The sequence below is a fragment of the Salvelinus alpinus genome, chromosome 7, assembly GCF_045679555.1.
Source record: "Salvelinus alpinus chromosome 7, SLU_Salpinus.1, whole genome shotgun sequence".
Lineage (NCBI taxonomy): Eukaryota > Metazoa > Chordata > Actinopteri > Salmoniformes > Salmonidae > Salvelinus > Salvelinus alpinus.
In genome coordinates, this window is record NC_092092.1 from 65,589,843 (window position 1) to 65,610,348 (window position 20,506).

At 42.6% G+C, this 20,506-nt stretch overlaps 1 long non-coding RNA gene, 1 other non-coding gene and 1 pseudogene across 5 annotated transcripts; all 3 read right to left on the minus strand.

Moving 5' to 3' along the window:
* Positions 1-13,941, minus strand: part of LOC139581488 (fibroblast growth factor receptor-like 1) — a 50,361-nt pseudogene extending 36,420 nt beyond the window's left edge.
* Positions 13,942-14,487: 546 nt separating this feature from the next.
* On the minus strand, positions 14,488-19,611 carry LOC139581489 (uncharacterized). Of its 4 annotated transcripts, none has more exons than XR_011676237.1 (14): positions 19,489-19,611; positions 18,435-18,486; positions 18,168-18,222; positions 17,908-17,952; positions 17,572-17,660; positions 17,330-17,367; positions 17,086-17,150; positions 16,825-16,864; positions 16,598-16,650; positions 16,186-16,230; positions 15,855-15,938; positions 15,623-15,658; positions 15,361-15,444; positions 14,488-14,979 (listed from the first exon to the last, which is right to left on the minus strand). It is a non-coding gene; the product is annotated as an uncharacterized lncRNA (long non-coding RNA). The 4 variants fall into 4 exon arrangements; XR_011676236.1 differs by having other exon boundaries at positions 18,119-18,222; XR_011676239.1 differs by lacking the exon at positions 17,908-17,952.
* LOC139581978 (small nucleolar RNA SNORA74) lies at positions 18,762-18,962 on the minus strand. Its single transcript, XR_011676305.1, has one exon. It is a non-coding gene; the product is annotated as a small nucleolar RNA SNORA74 (small nucleolar RNA).
* Positions 19,612-20,506: the final 895 nt, after the last annotated feature.

The window sequence follows — 20,506 nt, forward strand, 5'->3', positions numbered from 1 at the left end:
AGCACTAGCTGTACGGAGCACTAGCTGTACGGAGCACTAGCTGAACGGAGCACTAGCTGTACGGAGCACTAGCTGTACGGAGCACTAGCTGTACGGAGCACTGGCTTTATGGAGCCAGAGAACACAGTCAGGAGCATCAGCCAAGCAGTCCGTTTCCAGGCCAAAAATGAAGAGAGAAAGTAAAAACCGCAATATGAGAAAGGTGGGCTTGTGTTAACTTTGAATGGGATCATGTGTGTGTTAAGTGTATAACACCTGACATATTGTCCTTTAGCAGGGTCATCTTGGTGGACAACAGGCTTCAATAGGTCCACAGTAATGGTCTGAGTTTCCTTCATCTACACAATTGACAAAAAACTCAGTTGTCTTCTAAACTTGACCCATGAGTGATAATCTAAAAACATCAGCACTACATAATATCCTGGCTGACATCAGTCATTCTCCTGGCACACCAAGCCCTCCTGGTATCCCTCCGCATTACCTGTGTCTTCAGGCTGTCTACAGGATGAGACTGGAACTCAGCTCTGTTAGGGACAGAGCAGCAGAACAGAGTAGCAAGACAGGGCAGCAGGACAGGGCAGCAGGACAGCAGTCAGAGGAGAGCCAGCTCTGGTACAGCTCTTGTTTGTGTCTTCAGACACTGTCAGGTCCTCGATGCGAAGCCCAGACGGCACCTGATACTGTTTAACTGTGTGCACACTTTCAAACAGGACCCTGCACATAATCAGACAGACAGCTGGAAGAGGTACTAGCAAATAGCACTCAGATGGATCAGGTAAGAGATGAACATGGAAGATATTCTGAAGATAGGGGAAATACAGAAGAGAATGGACAGAACAGTGTGGACTCAAAACAGACAATATTACAATAATCAGTTTTAAAAGACAAGTTTGCAGCTGCCTGCAATCCTTCTACTGTACCTCAAACATACTGGGATATGAGGACGTTTATTTCTAAACAAGTTGTAACCAGGAAACTTAAAGAAACTTAAGTCCAGGGTTCAATCCATCCTCCACCCTCTTGACAAGTGGATTTGTGCCAGACTACGCTGCTGGCCATCAGAGGCTGAAGAGGCCAGTCCAATCCCCAGTCCCCAGTCAGTCCCCATGGTGCCAGTCAGTCCCCATGGCCTCATTCAGTCCCCAGTCAGTCCCTGTGGCTTCAGTTAGTCCCCAGTCAGCCCCATGGCTCCAGTCAGTCCCCATGGCTCCAGCCAGTTCCCAGTCAGTCCCCATGGCTCCAGTCAGTCCCCATGGCTCCAGCCAGTCCCCATGGCTCCAGCCAGTCCCATGGCTCCAGTCAGTCCCCATGGCTCCAGCCAGTTCCCAGTCAGTCCCCATGGCTCCAGTCAGTCCCCATGGCTCCAGTCAGTCCCCATGGCTCCAGCCAGTCCCCATGGCTCCAGCCAGTCCCCATGGCTCCAGCCAGTTCCCAGTCAGTCCCCATGGCTCCAGTCAGTCCCCATGGCTCCAGCCAGTCCCCATGGCTCCAGTCAGTCCCCATGGCTCCAGCCAGTCCCCATGGCTCCAGTCAGTCCCCATGGCTCCAGCCAGTCCCCATGGCTCCAGCCAGTCCCCATGGCTCCAGCCAGTTCCCAGTCAGTCCCCATGGCTCCAGTCAGTCCCCATGGCTCCAGCCAGTCCCCATGGCTCCAGCCAGTTCCCAGTCAGTCCCCATGGCTCCAGTCAGTCCCCATGGCTCCAGTCAGTCCCCATGGCTCCAGCCAGTTCCCAGTCAGTCCCCATGGCTCCAGCCAGTCCCCAGTCAATTGTCAGTCTCCATAGCTCAGCAGAGCCTGTATAATCAGCAGCCTGGCTGCGTGCCTATCAGCTGAATCCGATGATCTCCTATTTATTTATTACGTTGTTACAGGGTTGTTTAGAGGCCTTGATTGACCAGAAGGCCTTGTTGTGCTGTGAGGTCTCTGGGAGGAGAGGCCATGGCACAAACACTCCCTCACTGACACTGTGCAGAATGCAGCATGTTACTATGTCTCATTTAACACCAACTAGACTCCTCAAAATCATTTTCAGATTGAGAGGCTAAAGCGCAAGGTGGGTTCTTTGATGTATGTCCAAGACAACAAAAAGGAAAAAGAACAAACATGACTGTCACTGCGTCGGAGAAAGAAACCGTTTCTTCAGAGTTCTGTACCGCTGAGTGGAAGTACTAATTAAACAACTTCCTATTTATTAGCTTTGGGTACGGTCTGGTTGACTTGGAGTTTTAAATCAGCTCAGAACCAGCAATCTCCAAGCCCATCTGAGCATGTCGGTCCGGCACAGAGCCATGGACGCTGGGTGAGAGTGGGTGAGAGTGGCTGAGCATCGGGGAACTGAGCTGGGTTGGGCTGGCAGTGGTAGATAGGCTACCTAGAGCCTTAGTGTCTGGTGTCAATGTGGGCTACTTCTTTCCAATCCAGACACCACAAAGAGCCAGTGAGAAACAGGAACTATCTCAACGCACCAGGGAGAGGAGGAACAAGAACATTCGACAAATTGGCTGTGTTCACACTTTATCTTCGATTGCTGGTGTGTGGAGCGTATATATGCTAGCCCACCCAGTGATGTGCCTGCTCCTGCAGCATCATTCTTCATTCATTGAGGGCCAGCCAGCATGGACTTGGTATTTATCAGCGGTCAATGGCATACATGTTGCCTGGACTTCCTTTCGCGAGCCCTGCTCATAACAGTCTTGGCAGTCATAACTATGATTAGTGGAGGATTTATACTGTGAACAAGGGAAAACTGAATTTTGGATTAATCCCACATGGTGAAACTGTGAACACTGTATGATAACAGTTATGTCAAGCACACTCATACACAAAAGTAGAAGCTGTTCAAAAACACCAAAAACTCTCTCTTGTGCGAACATAAATACTTGAATGCATGACACTGACACTATATAAAATTTCAATGAAATGAGGATTGTGAACTCTTGATCTGACCCACCAGAATAACAAGAGGTACTTGTATATCAGGCCAGCAAGGAACAGTACATAACGGAGACAAAACCCAATAGGCTGCATCCCTCACCTGGATCAAAACCAGTACTTTACAATGAACCTGTTCCCGTTCCAAACCTCCCGCATAGCACCTCTCTCTACACTGCCGGAGAGAGACACACGTTTCCCAACGTCCTGGGCTCTGACATGACATTCCTAGGATGACTCAGACAAGGCAGAAAGGAAAGGAGCAATCTAAGAACAACACAGAGTGTTTTCCCTTTTACCACACACACACACACACACACACACACACACACACACACACACACACACACACACACACACACACACACACACACACACACACACACACACACACACACACACACACACACACACACACACAGTGTGAGAGGAGTGCAGTGAACAGACATGAGGATCAACAGAGAGAACAATGGACGGACTAATCCACAGAATAAGGTCAAGATCTGATTTGCCCAGCAGTCTTGTGGTGGCCTCTCTCTCTGAATGTCATCAGGTAGTTTTAGTCAGAGCCCAGCAGTCTCTCTCTGAATGTCATCAGGTAGCTTTAGTCAGAGCCCAGCAGTCTCTCTCTGAATGTCATCAGGTAGCTTTAGTCAGAGCCCAGCAGTCTCTCTCTGAATGTCATCAGGTAGCTTAAGTCAGAGCCCAGCAGTCTCTCTCTGAATGTCATCAGGTAGCTTTAGTCAGAGCCCAGCAGTCTCTCTCTGAATGTCATCAGGTAGCTTTAGTCAGAGCCCAGAAGTCTCTCTCTGAATGTCATCAGGTAGCTTTAGTCAGAGCCCAGCAGTCTCTCTCTGAATGTCATCAGGTAGCTTTAGTCAGAGCCCAGCAGTCTCTCTCTGAATGTCATCAGGTAGCTTAAGTCAGAGCCCAGCAGTCTCTCTCTGAATGTCATCAGGTAGCTTTAGTCAGAGCCCAGCAGTCTCTCTCTGAATGTCATCAGGTAGCTTAAGTCAGAGCCCAGCAGTCTCTCTCTGAATGTCATCAGGTAGTTTTAGTCAGAGCCCAGCAGTCTCTCTCTGAATGTCATCAGGTAGCTTTAGTCAGAGCCCAGCAGTCTCTCTCTGAATGTCATCAGGTAGCTTAAGTCAGAGCCCAGCAGTCTCTCTCTGAATGTCATCAGGTAGCTTTAGTCAGAGCCCAGCAGTCTCTCTCTGAATGTCATCAGGTAGCTTAAGTCAGAGCCCAGCAGTCTCTCTCTGAATGTCATCAGGTAGTTTTAGTCAGAGCCCACCTGGATGATGATATCACACTTAAACCCTGAGACACAAGTGAGAATTCTACAGTAAGGCCGGTATGTCAATTTTAGAAACATATCACAGGTGTCATACTGAACTGAATAAAAAGGTTTAAAAACAGTCAATAAATCCGTATACCTAATATTGACACTCAAATCAACATTTAGTCAATTAATTTCAACATTAATATCCAAAGGGAATTCAAATAGGCCATACCCATCCAATGAGGTATAACGCAATACAAAATGTAATGTTGCTTCAAATTAAACAAACAATAATCATTAATTTTGGACTGTGCTTGTTGTTTCCTGAATTTAGTTTTTATTTCCTGCCATTCTGGGGACATGTCAGTGCCAGTGACCCTGAGTCAGCAGGGTAGACTAGAGGATCACAGAGGCCAGACCAACAGCGCCATTCTGGGGACATCGTGGACTACAGGAAAACGAGGGCCGAGCATGCCCCCATTCTCATCGACGGAGCTGTAGTGGAGCAGGTTGAGAGTTTCAAGTTCCTTGGTGTCCCCATCACCAACAAACTATCATGGTCCATTCACACCATGAAGAGGGCATGAAAACACCTATTCTCCCTCAGGAGACTGAAAAGATTTGGCATGGGTCCTCAGATCCTCAAAAGGTTATATAGCTGCAACATTAAGAGCATCCTGACTGGTTGCATCACTGTCTGGTATGGCAAATTCTCGGCCTCCGACCGCAAGGCCCAGTACATCACTGGGGCCAAGCGTCCTGCCATCCAGGACCTCTATAGCCCTAAAAATTGCCAAAGACTCCAGCCACCCAAGTCATAGACTGTTCTCTCAGCTACCGCATGAGAAGCAGTACCGGAGCGCCAAAAGGCTTCTAAACAGCTTCTACCTCCAATCAAATGGCTACCCGGAATATTTGCATTGACCCACCCTTTTTTTTTAAGCTTCTGCTACTCAATGTTTATTATATATTATCTATGCATAGTCACTTTACCCCTATCTACATGTACATATTACCTCAATTTCCTTGACTAACCTGTAGCCCGGCACATTGACTCAGTACCGGTACCCCCCATATATAGCCTCGTTATTGTTGCTCTTTTATTTTTTACTTTAGTTTATTTAGTAAATATTTTTTCTTCACTCTTATTATTTTTTAAATTGCATTGTTGGTTGAGGGCTTGTAAGTAAGCATTTAACGGTAAGGTCTACTACACCTGTTGTATTCGGTGCATGTGACAAATACATTTTGATTTGAAATGTCAGTGCCAGTGGCCTTGAGTCTACTAGAGTCAGCAGGGTAGACTAGAGGATCACAGAGGCCAGACCAACAGCTCCTCTCTGCTCCGTATAAAGCAACACTTGTTCCCCTGGTTTACCCACACAGCCCAGCAGATGTCATCAGCCCTGCTTTGATATACGTTAACGGCTTTCAACTTGGCAGGAGATACACACTTAGGTACCTCTATATTTCCACAGCAACTCCAAGAAAAGGCATGCTTGCGCTCTGACAGCCTCCTTCCTCCACTGATAAAAACTGGGTTGCTTCAAAAGCCACATTTATGTGCAGCCCCGTGGTCTGTAAACACAGCGCAGGCCACTCTCTCTGGGTGAGCAGTTATTCATTAAACACATTTACCACTGAGAGGATTTTTCTGTTTCTCTGGACCTTACAGTAAATTTGAATGTGCGATTGGAAGTAGAGTAAACATAATTGTTAGATAATAAAATAACTTAAGTATTTGCTGAGAATAATTACAGTTGAAGTCGGAAGTTTACGTACACCTTAGCCAAATACATTTAAACTCAGTTTTTCACAATTCCTGACATTTAATTCTAGTAAACATTACTGGTCTTAGGTCAAGTAGGATCACCACTTTATTTTAGGAATGTGAAATGTCAGAATAATAGTAGAGATAATGATTTATTTTAGCTTTTATTTCTTTCATCACATTCCCAGTGTGTCAGAAGTTTACATACACTCAATTAGTATTTGGTAGCATTGCCTTTAAATTGTTTAACTTGGGTCAAACGTTTTGGGTAGCCTTCCACAAGCTTCCCACAATAAGTTGGACGGATTTTGGCCCATTCCTCCTGACAGAGCTGGTGTAACTGAGTCAGGTTTGTAGGCCTCCTTGCTCTCATGCTTTTTCAGTTCTGCCCACAAATTTTCTATTGGATTGAGGTCAGGGCTTTGTGATGGCCACTCCAATACCTTGACTTTGTTGTCCTTAAGCCATTTTGCCACAACTTTGGAAGTATGCTTGGGGTCATTGTCCATTTGGAAGACCCATTTGCGACCAAGCTTTACCTTCCTGACTGATGTCTTGAGATGTTGCTTCAACATATCCACATAGTTTCCCTACCTCATGATGCCATCTATTTTGTGAAGTGCACCAGTCCTTCCTTCAGCAACGCACCACCACAACATGATGCTGCCACCCCCGTGCTTCACGGTTGGGATGGTGTTCTTCAGCTTGCAAGCTTCCCCCTTTTTCCTCCAAACATAACGATGGTCATTATGGCCAAACAGTTCTATTTTTGTTTCATCAGACCAGAGGACATTTCTCCAAATAGTACAATCTTTGTCCCCATATGCAGTTGCAAACCGTAGTCTGGATTTTTTATGGCGGTTTTGGAGCAGTGGCTTCTTCCTTGCTGAGCGGCCTTTCAGGTTATGTCGATATAGGACTAATTTTACTGTGGATATAGATACTTTTGTACCTGTTTCCTCCAGCATCTTCACAAAGTCCTTTGCTGTTGTTCTGGGATTGATTTGCACTTTTCGCACCAAAGTATGTTCATCTCTAAGAGACAGAACGCGTCTTCTTCCTGAAGGTACCACATGAATGTGGTACCTTCAGGCGTTTGGAAATTGGAAATTGCTCCCCAAGGATGAACCAGACTTGTGGAGGTCTACAATTTTTTTCTGAGGTCTTGGCTGATTTATTTTGGGTTTTCCCATGATGTCAAGCAAAGAGGCACTGAGTTTGAAGGTAGGCCTTGAAATATATCCACAGGTACACCTCCAATTGACTCAAATGATGTAAATTAGCCTATCAAAAGCTTCTAAAGCCATGACATCATTTTCGGGAATTTTCCAAGCTGTTTAAAGGCACAGTCAACTTAGTGTATGTAAACTTCTGACCCACTGGAATTGTGATAAGTGCAATAATCTGTTGGTAAACAATTGTTGGAAAAATGACTTGTGTCATGCACAAAGTAGATGTCCTAACTGACTTGCCAAGACTATAGTTTGTTAACAAGAAATGTGTGCATTAAACAAGTTTTAATGACTCGAACCTAAGTGTATGTACACTTCCGACTTCAACTGTAGGTTAAACAAATTAATAATAATGAAAAAATATATATATATACTGAACAACAATATAAACGCAACATGCAACAATTTCAAAGACTTTACTGAGTTACAATTCATATGAGGAAATCAGTCAATTGAAATAAATTCATTAGGCTCTAATCTATGGATTTCAGTTGACTGGGAATACAGATATGCATCAGTTGGTCAAAGATATCTTACAGAAAATGTGCCTAACAATGGGCCTCAGGATCTCGTCATGGTATTTCTGTGCATTTAAATGGCCATCGATAAAATGCAATTCTGTTTGCTGTCCGTAGTTTATGCCTGCCCATACCGTAATCCCACCTCCACCATGGGGCATACAATGTCGACATCAGCAAACCACTCACCCACACAAAGCCATACACTTGGTCTGTGGTTGTGAGACCGGTTGTACGTATATGACAAATTCTCTAAAATGACATTGGAGGTGGCTTATGGTTGAGAAATTAACATTCAATTATCTGGCAACAGATCTGGTGGACATTCCTGCAGACAGCATGTCAATTGCACGCTCCCTCAAAACCTGAAACATCTGTGGCATTGTGTTGTGTGACAAAACTGCACATTTTAGTGTGGCCTTTTATTGTCCCAAGCACAAGGTGTAATGATCATGTTGTTTAATCATCTTCTTGATATGCCACACCTGTAAAGTGGCTAGATTATCTTGGCAAAGGAGAAATGCTCACTAACAGTGAATGAAACAACATTTGAGAGAAATAAAAATTGTGAGTATGGAACATTTCTGGGATCTTTTATTTTAGCTCAGGAAACATGGGACCAATACTTTATATGTTGCGTTTATATATATACAGTGGGGAGAACAAGTATTTGATACACTGCCGATTTTGCAGGTTTTCCTACTTACAAAGCATGTAGAGGTCTGTAATTTTTATCATAGGTACACTTCAACTGTGAGAGACGGAATCTAAAACAAAAATCCAGAAAATCACATTGTATGATTTTTAAGTAATTAATTTGCATTTTATTGCATGACATAAGTATTTGATCACCTACCAACCAGTAAGAATTCCGGCTCTCACAGACCTGTTAGTTTTTCTTTAAGAAGCCCTCCTGTTCTCCACTCATTACCTGTATTAACTGCACCTGTTTGAACTCGTTACCTGTATAAAAAACACCTGTCCACACACTCAATCAAACAGACTCCAACCTCTCCACAATGGCCAAGACCAGAGAGCTGTATAAGGACATCAGGGATAAAATTGTAGACATGCAACAGGCTGGGATGGGCTACAGGACAATAGGCAAGCAGCTTGGTGAGAAGGCAACAACTGTTGGCGCAATTATTAGAAAATGGAAGAAGTTCAAGATGACGGTCAATCACCCTCGGTCTGGGGCTCCATGCAAGATCTCACCTCGTGGGGCATCAATGATCATGAGGAAGGTGAGTTATCAGCCCAGAACTACACGGCAGGACCTGGTCAATGACCTGAAGAGAGCTGGGACCACAGTCTCAAAGAAAACCATTAGTAACACACTACACCGTCATGGATTAAAATCCTGCAGCGCACGCAAGGTCCACCTGCTCAAGCCAGCGCATGTCCAGGTCCGTCTGAAGTTTGCCAATGACCATCTGGATGATCCAGAGGAGGAATGGGAGCAGGTCATGTGTTCTGATGAGACAAAAATAGAGCTTTTTGGTCTAAACTCCACTCGCCGTGTTTGGAGGAAGAAGAAGGATGAGTACAACCCCAAGAACACCATCCCAACCGTGAAGCATGGAGGTGGAAACATCATTCTTTGGGGATGCTTTTCTGCAAAGGGTACAGGATGACTGCACCGTATTGAGGGGAGGATGGATGGGGCCATGTATCGCGAGATCTTGGCCAACAACCTCCTTCCCTCAGTAAGAGCATTGAAGATGGGTCGTGGCTGGGTCTTCCAGCATGACAACGACCCGAAACACACAGCCAGGGCAACTAAGGAGTGGCGCCGTAAGAAGCATCTCAAGGTCCTGGAATGGCCTAGCCAGTCTCCAGACCTGAACCCAATAGAAAATCTTTGGAGGGAGCTGAAAGTCCGTATAGCCCCGCGACAGCCCCGAAACCTGAAGGATCTGGAGAAGATCTGTATGGAGGAGTGGGCCAAAATCCCTGCTGCAGTGTGTGCAAACCTGGTCAAGAACTACAGGAAACGTATGATCTCTGTAATTGCAAACAAAGGTTTCTGTACCAAATATTAAGATCTGCTTTTCTGATGTATCAAATACTTATGTCATGCAATAAAATGCAAATTAATTACTTAAAAATCATACAATGTGATTTTCTGGATTTTTGTTTTAGATTCCGTCTCTCATAGTTGAAGTGTACCCATGATAGAAATTACAGACCTCTGCATGCTTTGTAAGTAGGAAAACCTGCAAAATCGGCAGTGTATCAAATACTTGTTCTCCCCACTGTATATACACTACCGTTTTCAAAAGTTTGGGGTCACTTAGAAATGTCCTTGTTTTTGAAAGAAAATCATTTTTTTTGTCCATTAAAATAACATTAAATTGATCAGAAATACAGTGTAGACATTGTTAATGTTGTAAATGACTATTGTAGCTGTAAACGGCTGATATTTAATGTAATATCTACATAGGCGCACAGAGGCCCATTATCAGCAACCATCACACCTGTGATCCAATGGCAAGTTGTGTTTGCTAATCCAAGTTTATAATTTTAAAAGGGTAATTGATCATTAGAAAACCCTTTTGCAATTATGTTAGCACAGCTGAAAACTGTACATTAAAGTGTCTATTTTGAGAAACAGACGCCTCACAAGTCCTCAACTGGCAGCTTCATTAAATAGTACCCGCAAAACACCAGTCTCAATGTTAACAGTGAAGAGGCGACTCAGTGATGCTGGCCTTCTAGGCAGAGTTCCTCTGTCCAGTGTCTGTGTTATTTTGCCCATCTTAATCTTTTATTTTTATTGGCCAGTCTGAGATATGGCTTTTTCTTTGCAACTCTGCCTGGAAGGCCAGCATCCTGGAGTCGCCTCTTCACTGTTGATGTTGAGACTGGTGTTTTGCGGGTACTATTAAATGAAGCTGCCATTTGAGGACTTGTGAGGCGTTTGAGAAACAAACTAGACACTAATGTACTTGTCCTCTTGCTCAGTTGTGGACTGGGGCCTCCCACTCCTCTTTCTATTCTGGTTAGAGACAGTTCTGTGAAGGGAGTAGTACACAGCATTGTACGAGATCTTCAGTTTCTTGGCAATTTCTCAAATGGAAAAGCCTTAATTTCTCAGAACAAGAATAGACTGACGTGTTTCAGAAGAAAGTTATTTGTTTCTGGCCATTTTGAGCCCGTAATCGAACTCACAAATGCTGATACTCCAGATATTCAACTAGTCTAAAGAAGGCCAGTTTTATTGCTTCTTTAATTAGCACAACAGTTTTCAGCTGTGCTAACATAATTGCAAAAGGGTTTTCTAATGATCAATTAGCCTTTTAAAATTATAAACTTGGATTAGCTAACACAAAGTGCCATTGGAACACAGAGTGATGGTTGCTGATAATGGGCCTCTGTACGCCTATGTAGATATTACATTAAAAATCTGCCGTTTCCAGCTACAATAGTCATTTACAACATTAACAATGTCTACACTGTATTTCTGATCAATTTTATATTAGTTTAATGGACAAATAAATGTGCTTTTCTTTCAAAAACAAGGACATTTCTAAGTGGCCCCAAACTTTTGAACAGTAGTGTACATCTGCTGCAGAGGATGAGTTGATTAGAGTTAACTTAGATTGCAGCCCAAATAAATGCTTCACAGAGTTCAAGTAACAGACACATCTCAACATCAACTGTTCAGAGGAGACTGCGTGAATCAGGCCTCCATGGTCGAATTGCTGCAAAAAAAACACTACTAAAGGACACCAATAAGAAGAACAGACTTGCTTGGGCCAAGAAACACAAGCAATGGACATTAGACCGGTGGAAATCTGTCCTTTGGTCTGATGAGTCCAAATTTGAGATTTTTGGTTCCAAACGCCATGTCTGTGAGACGCAGAGTAGGTGAACGGATGATCTCTATGTGTGGTTCCCACCATGAAGCATGGAGGAGGAGGTGTGATGGTGTGGGGGTGCTTTGCTGGTGACATTGTCTTTGATTTATTTAGAATTCAAGGCACAGTTAACCAGCATGGCTTCCACAGCATTCTGCATCGACACGCCATCCCATCTGGTTTGCGCTTAGTGGGACTATCATTTGTTTTTCAACAGGACAATGACCCAAAACACACCTGCAGGCTGTGTAAGGGCTATTTGACCAAGGAGAGTGATGGAGTGCTGCCTCAGATGACCTGGCCTCCACAATCACCCAACTTCAACCCAGTTGAGATGGTTTGGGATGAGTTGGACTCCTTCAAGACTGTTGGAAAATCATTCCTTATGAAGCTGGTTGAGAGAATGCCAAGAGTGTGCAAAGCTGTCATCAAGGCAAAGGGTGGCTACTTTGAAGAATCTAAAATCTAAAATATATTTTGATTTGTTTAACACTTTTTTGGTCACTACATGATTCCATATGTGTTATTTCATAGTTCTGATGTCTTAACTATTATTCTACAATGTAGAAAATAGTAAAAATAAAGAAAAACCCTTGAATGAGTAGGCGTGTCCAAACTTTTGACTGGTACTGTATATATAAACAATAATCAACTAGTGTCTCTGCTTGGAAACACAGTATGATCTATGGTGCCAATTCTGCGGAGGCTCCTCAGAGGAGGAAGGGGAGGACCATCCTCCTCAGTGAATTTCATAAAAATGGTAAAACATTTAAAAAAGTTGTACTTTTTAGATAAAACTTTACTAAATATATTCACATCACCAAATAATTTCTTAAAACACACTGTTTTGCAATTAAGGTCTACAGAGGCCTCAACAGCATGGTCTAGCTGGAGGACAGCCAGTTTTCGTCCCCCGCTTGGTACATTGACTTCAATACAAAAACTAGGAAGCTCTTGGTTCTCACCCCCTTCCATAGACTTACACAGTAATTATGACAATTTCCAGAGGACGTGCTCCAACCTATCAGAGTTCTTGCAGCATGAACTGACATGTTGTCCACCCAATCAAAGGATCTGAGAATGAATCTAGTACTGAAAGCATAAGCTACAGCTAGCTAGCATTGCCGTGCATAAAATGTGGTGAGTGGTTGACTGAAAGAGAAAAACAATAGTTGAACAGAGATTTCTTTTTTTTTTAACTTTCAGTATCACTTAGCTAGCTAGTTTAGCCTACTCAAAACAACCGGCTCAAACAGAGGAATGCTATGTTAGCTATATGGTTATGACTATCCAGCACAACACTGGAACTCTTAAGTCAAGGAAAACGTTTGGTTTTATTTATTTATTTCCACTGGGGCCCACCGGTGTAACGGCTATACTGCCGACTCTGTTGAAAAACGTTTCTTAAACGGAAGCAAACTGTTGGACTAATGACTACACCCTAGATCAGCTAGATGCAGGTAAGAGTGTGCAAGGTGGTCTGTCACCTCAACATTTTCTCTCAAACTGTGTGCAGCTACATTGTAAACTTTCATTCATAGGCTAGGTTGCAACAACCTCATGATGGGTATAGGGAAAATTTGAGTATCACGTAGTAGCCTAAATCTATCGATGTTACATTGAACATGGTGAATGGAATATGAATGACAGTCATCCAATATGCTGTAATAGAAATAAGGTCATGCTAGTAAAAAAAATTTAAAAAAAGATTCCTCCGTCATCTTAAACAGCACTGATCGCCACTGGGTGCCGTATATAAAGTGTAAAAGATTATATATTATCTGTCAAAAAGGTGCAGTATCACATCCACATATTAATCTTTTCATATGGATATCTATTTTCATATGTATTTGTACATCAATGAGGACAGACGAAAACTGATAATTCTTTCCATGTTTCATTTAGGTTATTTGTGACTTTGAATCCACTGCACAAAGGTAACAAGTTGATCCCTTACCTCTAGCCTCACTTGATGACCGCAGAATAAATATAACTGTACACACAGCCAGACATCCATCCTTAGAGAACATTTTCAGCAACTGCGGTTTAATTCGGTTCTGGGAAAAAATTGACAAAATATAGAATTCAATGACAAACGTACGTAAGAACCCCGATTGAGTTAACTCAATTACGTTGAAATTACATCTCCACATTGACATAATTGAATGTACAATTTCAGTGAAGAGAGCACATTAGTGGGCACACTCACATGTTGGGTCTCCTCTGCCAGCCAGATGCTTTCCACTGAACTGATGTAAACAATTGGTCCACTGTCAAGTCAGACGTAATAATCCAATGTATTGTACAATCAATTATATCGGTATGGTTATCCTCCGTTTAAATTAATTTATATATCAATGACTACCTGCCCAAGTAGTATCTGCTTACAAGATTAAAAAACGCCACTCGCATAAAAAGCAAAAGTTCCGTTTTGGGGCGCACTGCTCTCTTGATTCCTGGTGTGCCCTTCTGAATCCCTTTCGCCATGAGGAACATGAGTTTATCCAGGAACAGCTGTGGCATTCCATTGGCCAATCCTGGACCGGCTCGAGCTCTGCACCTCACAGGCGCCCCCACCGGGTTGGTTCATACCGCTCATGCATTAAATAACTTTGCACAATTTGTGGCATTATCTACCCACGAGACCGCAGACTTAGTCGCAAAACGTTATTCCCTGCCATTTTCAAATAAACCGTCCAATTAGACAGCCAAATAGGTATTATTGGCACCCATTTAAAGGCCCGGGTTGCCAAACTGTCTCCCCCCAAATATGACCTTTAAACACTTACACTACTCTGCACCCCAACGCATTTATTGTACATGGTTCATTTGGGGTAACCACAATTTGATTAGTCTGTTGCACTATCGTCTTTTTAACAAACAAAAACAATCAATTATGGATTTATTTTATTTTACACCATTTGAAAGTCACTTTCATGCAGTTTGGCCCACAATTGAGGTAATACAATCATTTCATTGTGGTACATTTGTTCAGAAACACTGACATGTCAGGATTATGCAATGATCATATGAACTAGTGGTACAGGTCAGCTGTTTGTTCACACGCAATTACTAAACCCTCCCAACTGGCGGGATTTATATTCGACTGCACCGACCAAAATGAAAAGTTAGAAATGCCAAATAATCTCAGCCTGTCTGAAATGCTCAAGAATTAGTCATGATTATATATATTTTTTTTTAAATAAACCATTCAACCCAGCCCAAAAATATTTCAACCCCCACAGATGTAACCACAGGGATTGACAATTGATCAGCACATCACTGAACCCTGCCAGTGGTGGTCGAGCAAAGTGGTCTGGCGTTGTCATCACCTGCAGGATGCAGCAGTCTATATACCCCATTCAAGTCCAAACAGGAACAATCCTGTGGAGGTACACAAATCTCATTAGACATATTAGTATACATACAACATTACAAGTGTCTCAGGTCTTCTAGTCAGATTGTTGTAGATGGAGACTACGTCAAACTGTGCCAAAGTCCTGGGTTATTCTCCCAAGGAATTGAGATCACCAACGAGGAAGTAGCCTCTGCCATGATTATGAGTACAGCTTGGGTCCAGAAGACACTCCACATGTTATAGGCACATTACCTTTAAATCAAGCTGTCAATCATGTCCAAACAAATCAATGCTTTGTTTTATTTTACCTTTATTTAACTTGGTTAAGTCAGTAAACAAATTCTTATTTTGAATGACGGCCTTGGAACAGTGGGGTAACTGCCTTGTTCAGAACGACAGATTTTTACCTTGTCAGCTCGGGGATTCGATCTTGCAACCTTTCGGTTACTAGTCCAACGCTTTAACCACTAGGCTACCTGCCACCCCTTTGTCTGTCAAATTAAGGAAAATAATATTAGCAATCTGTACACAGAATGTAGACGTGAGGTATTCAGGAAAGAACTGTGCTCAGGGTTCCGAAGGTTCTTCACTAGACAATAAGTAGGTGATAAATGTCATCATCATTGCACAGTACATGTCTTTCAGCTACAACAACTCAACCATCCTCACCTTGAATAGTTGAAATCATGTAGCTTGCAAGTTTTCCTGAAACAAAGAAATCGAATTAGTTATAATAAATACTATGCACATAGTAACAGCCATTATATGTGCTCAGAGTTGACTAGTCTTCACCAACAGTAAGAAAGCTGGGTTAAAGCTATAAAGCTCTCATCAGCGCACAGTAAGGTTCATGACAGTACCATTTAGGTTCAGAAATCACCTTATGTTTAAAGGTCATTACCTTGAACTTGGTCTGGAGTTTAGGGAGTCACCTGCAGGATGCATAAGTCCATATACCACCATTCAAGTCCAGACAGGAACAATCCTGTGGAGGTACACAAACCAAGCTCATTACACAGCGACACAACATTAGTAGAGTTTCAACATATTACAAGTAAAAGTGTCTCAGGTCTTCTAGTCAGATTGTTGTAGATGGAGACTACTTCAAACTGTGCCAAAGTCCTGGGTTATTCTCCCAAGGAAAAGAGATCACCAACGAGGAAGAAGCCTCTGCCATGATTATGAGTACAGCTTGGGTCCAAAAGACATTCCACATGTTATAGGCACATTACCTTTAAATCAAGCCATCAAATCCTGTCAAAGCAACAATGTTTTGTCTGGAAGATGAAGGAAAAGGGATATGAACAATACAGATTAGAATGTTGACTGACATTAAGGAAAGAACTGTGCTCAGGGTTCTTCACAATAAGTAGGTGAATAATGATGTTGTGATGTTAAGCTACACTCATTATAAACCATCCATAGCTTGAATGGAGCTGTAGCATCCAACTAAAGTGTACGTCTACCTGATAAGTAAAATAAAGTCCTTGTAAAATACTACGCAAACAGTAACAGCCATTACAAACTGTGCTCAGTGTTGACAAGTCTCCAATAACAGTAAGAAAGCTGGGTTAAAGCTATGAAGCTCTCATCAGTGCACTGTACCATTTGGGTTCAGAAATCCCCTATTTGAAAGTGCATTACCTTGCAGCGACTCCAATTGAGCCATCAATCCAGCCCAAGCATCTCCATTATTCCTGAGGAAAGGAGAAAACCTATGAGCAACGTATACATACAAGGACAGTAAGAGTCATTCAGGAAGAGTTGTGCTCAGGGTTCCGAAGGTTCTTCACTAGACAATAAGTAGGTGATAAATGTCATCATCACAGCACAGAACATGTCTTTCAGCTATAATTCTGATCCATACTCACCTTCAATTTAGGTGTAAAGTAATATTTCATACAGGTTTCCCTGAAAAACCAAAATAATTTAGTTAGGAATGATCAAAGTCCTTACAGCACAAACATACAATGTAGCGGCCATAACAGCCATTAATAACGTGCTCAGAATTGAAAAGTCGTCACCACCAGTAAGAAAGCTGGGTTAAAGCTATAATGCTCACATCACTGCACAGAATGTTTATTAAAGTACAGTTTGAGTTGGAAAAACACTTCAGATGTTGAGTGCATTACCTTGCATCGACTCCAATTGAGCCATCAATCCAGCCTAAGCATCTCCTGTCTCGTCTACATTATTCCTGTGGGGAGAAGAGAAAGCCTATGAGCAACATATACATACAAGAATAGACAGTAAGAGCCATTCAGGAAGTTGTGCTCAGGGTTCCGAAGGTTCTTCACTAGACAATAAGTAGGTGATAAATGTCATCATCATTGCACAGTACATGTCTTTCAGCTACAACAAATCAACCATCCTCACCTTGAATAGTTGAAGCATTCCATAGTTGGCAAGTTGTCCTGAAATGCAAAGAAATTGAATTAGTTATAGTAAATACTGTGCACAGTAACAGCAATTACAAAAATGTGCTCAGAGTTGACTAGTCTTCACCAACAGTAAGAAAGCTGGGTTAAAGCTATAAAGCTCTCATCAGCGCACAATAAGGTTCATGACAGTACCATTTAGGTTCAGAAATCACCTTATGTTAAAAGGTCATTCATTACCTTGCACTTGGTCTGGCCTGGAGTTTAGGAAGTCACCTGCAGGATGCATAAGTCTATATACCCCCATTCAAGTCCAGACAGGAACAATCCTGTGGAGGTACACAAACCAAGCTCATTACACCGCAACACAACATTAGTAGAGTTTCAACATATTACAAGTAAAAGTGTCTCAGGTCTTCTAGTCAGATTGTTGTAGATGGAGACTACTTCAAACTGTGCCAAAGTCCTGGGTTATTCTCCCAAGGAAAAGAGATCACCAACGAGGAAGAAGCCTCTGCCATGATTATGAGTACAGCTTGGGTCCAAAAGACATTCCACATGTTATAGGCACATTACCTTTAAATCAAGCCATCAAATCCTGTCAAAGCAACAATGCTTTGTCTGGAAGATGAAGGAAAATATTAATATATACACAGAATGTAGACGTGAGGTATTCAGGAAAGAACTGTGCTCAGGGTTCCGAAGGTTCTTCACTAGACAATAAGTAGGTGATAAATGTCCTCATCACAGCACATGTCTTTTAGCTATAATTCTGATCCATCCTCACCTTCAATGGAGTGTTTTTCAATGGAGTTATAATTCTGATCCATCCTCACCTTCAATGGAGTGTTTTTCAATGGAGTTGTAAAGTAATATTCCAGTCAGGTTTCCCTAAAACACCAAAATAATTTAGTTAGGAATGATCAAAGTCCTTACAGCACAAACACACAATGTAGCGGCCATAACAGCCATTAATAACGTGCTCAGATTTGAAAAGTCGTCACCATCAGTAAGAAAGCTGGGTTAAAGCTATAATGCTCACATCACTGCACAGTAATGTACTTGGTCATGGAGTTTAGCTACAACTACTGAGCCATCCTCACCTTAAACATATTGAATAGAGTTGAAGCGACTTCAATTGAGATAAATGTTTTCCTGAAATGCAAAGAAAGAATGCTTAGACCTTGCGCTATAAGCCATATAATCAAGTATTATGTAGACAAGCATTGAGAATGGTGCTGTGTGTCAAAGGTAAAGGTTCATCACCATACATAAGAATGATGTGTTAAATCACTGGTCAGAACACACCCATTTACAATATTCTTATTCTCACCTTCAATAGTTGGAATTCATTCAGCAGGATTTCCTTAATCAATAAATGACTTAGAATATAAACTCACTAGCAACTACTGATGTGGCTGTATTAAATATTTGTTAGCCCTTCTACTAGGGTTGCCCCAGTGTGAGGGCACAGCCCACTCTCAGAAGGGCACAGCTCCGCTACAGTTCAGCACCAACAGCCACTAAAACAGCGTCTGCTGGACCAAGCCAAATTAGCAGAGCCTTTCTCTCCCAGCAGTGTAACACTAACTCAGGCATGGGGCTGGCCTGTACAGCTGACTACTGCTGGGTAACTAACTAGCCAATCGTGATTTTGTACATCTAGAATGTTAGGATATGGGAAACAGCTACCTTGGAAGGGGATCAAGTAACTCCCACTTGCAGCCCTCCCATATCTGATGACAACATGTGTAGGTAAAAAAATATCACTTGTGACAAAACAAATGGTAGCGAATGATTGTTTTAGCCAACTTGGCCGAGCTTTTGCGTGGCACCACGTGTCATCTCGGCCTTGCGTGTGAAACTTGCCAATGATTTAGCCTTTCCAACTTGCCTCTCCAAAACAGTCAATAGTAAAATGGCAGCCATTGCAACTACTAACTTAACTACCTGAACAAGGTAACGTTAATCGTATATTTAAGTTACTTATCGTTAGTTAACTTAGCGTTTAGCCAGCATAGTTTGTTTATTTAGCATTCCTACCTTGCCTCTTCTGCAAGTTCCACACAATTGTTTTATTTAGCTAACGTTAGTTACAAAGTTCACATGAATAACTGGATTTTCATTCAAACTTTCCTAAAAGCATGCAAAGCTTACCAGACGACAAATGAACACGTCTCTCCTTCATCCTCATGTCAGACAAAAAAGACTGAAATCTAGCCCCTTGCAAATTTATAGTCCTGTTGGCACCATAGACTACAGCTCCACTGTGAATTGTGGGATAGGTCTATACCTCCAAGAAAGAAACGTTGGCAGCTGTGACCTTATGCCGCGTTCAAAACTACTGAGAACTCAGGAATATCCGACTTCAATGTGTTCATTGAAGGGGGGAGGTTCCGACTGGGAGAAATCGATTTGAACAGTCATCCAACTCGGGATCTCGGGCCTCCTAGAGCTCCGACTTACCGACCTGAAGATCACTAGCATCTATGTTTTCCAAATTCCCAGTTGTTTTGAATGCGGTAATGCCCGAGTTGGCTGACCCTTCAAATAGATTTTTCCCAGATGTTTTGAACACACTGAAGTCGGAGATTTACGAGTTCCCAGTTGTCTTGAACGCGGCAATAAACTGCCCGCTTTCCCGACGAGTCGTCGTGGGAGGACCACACGTCATCGCGTGACGCAGTTTACTACGATATGATTTATTTTTTAAACGTAACCTTTATTTAACTAGGCAAGTCATTTAAGAACAAATTCTTATTTACACCGGCCAAACCCGGACCAATTGTGCGCCGCCCTATGGGCCTCCCAATCACGACCGGTTGTGATACAGCCTGGATATGATTGTTATATCAATATTCATAAATATTTGCGCATTAAAGCGTTTCCACCGACATTTCTCGCATAATGATTCCAAGAACACAGGATGAGATGTTACTATCCTTTGTGCAGGCACTTCCAAGAGTTCATGAACAGTGAGACTGGTGAAATTTGGGGAGCGCATCGTCAGTAGTGTACCTTTGGTTCCTAGGGTGTTTCGGCCTTTTCACACTATACACCCTCCCCAAAGGCGGCCAGCGACAGGGTGATCAATCCTACGCTTGCGTCCCATTCCAAATTAGTCATAGGAGTTGCCTTGTTGTTGATAGCCAACATCCCATGGGACTATGAAGTT